Source organism: Aquarana catesbeiana, linkage group LG02 (genome assembly GCF_042186555.1).
Source record: "Aquarana catesbeiana isolate 2022-GZ linkage group LG02, ASM4218655v1, whole genome shotgun sequence".
NCBI lineage: Eukaryota > Metazoa > Chordata > Amphibia > Anura > Ranidae > Aquarana > Aquarana catesbeiana.
The window spans coordinates 253333996-253338496 of NC_133325.1; positions in this window are offsets into that span (position 1 = coordinate 253333996).

Consider the following 4501-nt stretch of genomic DNA (forward strand, 5'->3'; position numbering starts at 1 on the left):
GAGTGTGGTGATGCAGTGTTGGGTGCGGAGGTATAGGAAAAGGTTTGGTAGGTGAAATTCTTTTTGTAAGTTGGGGAATGATTTGATGTTTTCCTTACTGATCAGATCATTTATGTGCATTATTCCTTTCGATTTCCATGCCACATAGGATGTTGATTGCATTAAATTTTGCAATGCCTCTAAGGGTATTTGGAGAGTAGATGTAAGGGGGCATGATGAGCAACTTTTTAGAAATCGGTCCCAGGCCTTGAGTGTTGCCTAGATGGTTGGGGAGAGATGCGGTGGGATTTTAGCTCTGATTGTGACAGAGAATAACCATGTGGATAAATTGCCTCCTGGTATGGTAGAACATTTTATTTTCCCCCATAATGTAGAGGGGGAAGATAACCATTCTTTTGTTTGTGTAAGCACTGAGGCCAAGTAATAGTCCTGAAAATCTACGTAACCAGTTCCTCCTGCCTGGCATTGTTTAATTAGCTTTGCATGGGCACATCTGTTTTTTTTTACCTTGCCAGATATATTTTGATAGTATAGTTTGAAGTGATTTAAAGTAGCTATCTGGAATCGGTATTGGGAGGGTCCTGAAGAGATAGAGGATTTTTGGAAGATGGAACATTTTAAAAGCCGCCAGTCGCCCCATCCATGAAAACTCAAATGGCACCAGCCTAGTGAGATCCACTTGGAGTTTGATACGGAGTGGTAAATAGTTGTGTTGAAATAATGATTTTGTTGAGTTAGTTAATTGTACTCCTAGATATACTGTTTTTCGCCCAGACATAAGGAAATTGTTGTCTAAGGCTTTTGCTAGTAGTAGTAGTATTCACCCCTAGATTCAAGATATATGTTTTAGTTTTGTTCACTTTATAGTATGAGACTTTGCTAAACCAGGCCAGCGTCCTTTGAATTTCCGGTAGAGAAGCAACTAGATTTGTGACCATAAGTATAAAGTCATCAGCAAATAAGCTGATTTTATGTTCTTGATCTGCAATGGGTATCCCTGAGATTTTTGTGTTAGATCTGATGCTTTTAGCTAGAGGCTCCATCACGAGATTAAAGATTAGGGGGGAAAGAGGGCAACCTTGTCTCATTTCATTCGTGATCTGGAATGGCAATGAGAGCTTGTCTGCTGTATATACTTGGGCCAATGGGACGATGGGACAGAGTACAAGGCCATTATGGCATTGTAGATGTGTCCTTGGATTCCGAATTTGTACAGTGTTAAGGAGAGGTAGTTCCAATTTACTCTACTGAATGCTTTTTCTGCGTCGAAAAATAGCAATATAGGTGGAATGCTTGATATTTCTATGTGGTAGATAGCATTTACTACTCTTCTTATGGCGTCTGATGCCTGGCGCCCTTTCGTAAAACCTGATTTGTTTTAAGGGAATAAGGGATGGTAATATGTCGACTAATCTTTTTGCTATAAGCTTTGCATAAAGTTTTAGATGTATGTTAAGTAGGGAAATAGGACAGAATTTTTTCAGTGAGGTGGGTTCTTTTCCTGGTTTTGGAAGTGTCACAACTAATACATCTAACATTTCAGAGGGGAATGTTGAAGACAAGGCAGCTTAATTAAAGATCTTACATAGTATAGGAGCTAGGATATGTTGAAATTTTTTATAGTATTCTCCAGTGAAGCCATCCGGCCATGGTGATTTAGAATTTGGAAGGTTGTTGATTGCTTGTAGTATTTCAGGGGTAGTAAAGGGGGTGTTTAGATCTGTGGCGATATAGAGAGGAGATTAGTTTGCTCCAGGAAGGCTAAAATGTCCTCCTGATATGGTTGATGGGTACTTCTATCTTCTTTAATATTGTAGAGATCTTTATAGTATACACTGAATGCATTGACAATTGAATTAGGTTTGAGTAATTTCTTGTCAGTGTGAGGGTGGAATAGGAATGGGATTTTAGTTTTGGTTCTATGGCCTTTGACATGTAGTGACACTGCCTTACCCGCCTTGTTCCTTGTTGTACATGTAGTCGCTTTAAGCTTGGTATATGTCTTCTCAAAGGACTCAAGGAGGAGAGAGCGTAATTCATGGCATAGTGAGAAGATTCTGGAATGGAGTAGAGGGGAAGGAATAGTCTTGCTCACAGATTCAGTGGCTGCTATGTCTGTTGTTCTTTCATGTAACCTCTGCATTCTCTTTTTTTCTTTAGTCTAGCTCCCATTTGGATAAATACTCCTCTTATGAAGGTTTTATTGGTATTCCACACCACCAGCGGGTCAGATACTGATTCAGAATTAAGAACAATTCCTCCAATTGGAGTTGGAGGGGGGTAGAATAGCAGGAGTTTTGGAGAAGGTAGATGTTAAAGTGGAGTTCCACCCAAAAGTGGAACTTCCGCTCATTTGTCTCCTCTCCCTCTCAGTTGCCACAATTGGCACCTTTTGGGGAGGTGGTCAGGATACCTGTCTTTGACAGGTATCCTGTTTCCACTTCCAGGAGTCTGGGCCGTGGCTTGTGACATCTCTGCGGGGCTCCCTCCTCCTCCTCTCCCTGTTGCCGGGCCAGTAGGAGTGAGGCGCGGGGCCTCATGCATGCGCAGTAGGGTTCCCGGCGTGAGGCCGTAAGGCTACACTGCCGGGTACCCTTACCCACAATGGCGGCTGCAGCACCCAACAGCTGATGGAAACATCAGCTGCGGTGCCACAATCGCTGGACTCCAGGACCAGTAAGTGTCCTATTGTTAAAAGCCAGCAGTTGCAGTATGTGTAGCTGCTGGCTTTTAATTTGTTATCTTTTTTTTGGGCCGAACACCACTTTAACTCTCCATAGGTAGGAGTTAGGTTGAGAAGATTTAGAGGCTATGGTAATGCTGACAGGGGCATGGTCTGACCAGGTGGTCGTGTGGATGACCAAAGCCGATATATTTTGAAGTAACCACTTGTCGGAAAGGAAGAGATCTCTTTATGAGTAGGTGTTGTGGTGTGGTGACAGGTAAGTATAGTCCCGTTTGCTCGCATGGCAACACTTCCACACGTCGAATAAATTGTTAGAAGCAATAAATTTGTTTGTTTAGAGGGGATGTATGTCTCTTAGCCACCATGGTCGAGTCCATCACATTATCTGGAACTAAATTAAAATCTCCACAAATCAGCAGGTGACCTTGTTGTACTTTTCTCGCTGCTTTCAGAGGTCTTTTGAGGAAGTACATCTGGCGTTGGTTCGGGGCATAGATGGAGACAAATGTTTATTGTACGTTGTTGATTGTACAAATCAGGATGATGTAATGTCCTTCTGCATTTTCAATGCTTTTCAGGAGGTGAAAGGCAAGAGTGCTCCTTATGGCTATGAAAACACCTCTTTGTTTCCTGGAGTAGGCTTGAAACGTATGTGGGAATAGCCTATGTTGGCAATGGGGAGATGCATCTTGAACAAAATGTGTCTCTTGGACGCAAAGAATATTGCATTTAAATGCTAAAGCTGTTTTCCATATGGAAGTTAGTTTTGCAGGATGGTTAATTAACATCATCCACCTTGCTGAAACCACAGGAACGCCTTCTCTCCTCCTATCTTTGGATGCAGAGAAGGCGTTCGACAGAGTACACTGAAATACCTACACTCAGTACTAAACAAATTCGGTTTTCAAGGCACAATCCTCAAATCAATAACAGCACTTTACACTTTCCCTTCTGCCCGAGTCTTTACCTCAGACATCCTTTCAACTCCCTTTAAAATAACAAATGGCACAAGGCAGGGATGCCCTCTCTCCCCCCTAATTTTTAATCTCGTGATGAAGCCATTAGCTGAACATATTAGGACTAATTACAACATTTCTGGTCTTACTATTAATTCCCAGGAGCATAAGATCAGCTTATTTGCTGATGATGTAATCCTAATACTGACAGATCCAACTTCTTCCCTGGCTAAGGTTCAAAGTACTTTATCCAGCTTCAGCAAAGTATCTTACTACAAGGTCAACACAACAAAATCTTCTATGTTGGGGATTAAAATAGATGGAGTAGTAAGCAATCTGCTTCAACAAACATTCCCATATGCCTGGGAGGAACACAGTATACCATATTTAGGCACCCACCTGACTAACTCAGTTAAAAATCTTTTCCAAGCCAACTACATACCCTTCCACACCAAACTACAAAATGACCTGGCCAACTTAGCCAAATGTGAGTTCTCCTGGGCAGGGAGACTGGCAGCGTTCAAAATGATGCACCTTCCCCAGCTACTCTACCTTTTTAGGACACTCCCTATCCCCATCCCTTCCAAATATTTCAAAACCCTACAAGCCACCCTGGCCACCTTCATATGGCAAGGGAAAAAACCCAGATGTGCCCATAGCAAATTAATAAAGCACCACTCTGCAGGAGAAATGGGGTACATTGACTTTCACGACTACTACCCAGCCACTGTTCTAACCCAGCTTAAAGAATGGTTTCTGCCCCTCCCTCGTACACTCTGCGGAAATCCTCTTTCACCACAAAAAAATCCCTATTGGCATGGCTACATGGAAATCAATTAGGATGCCCTACCCCCTCTTT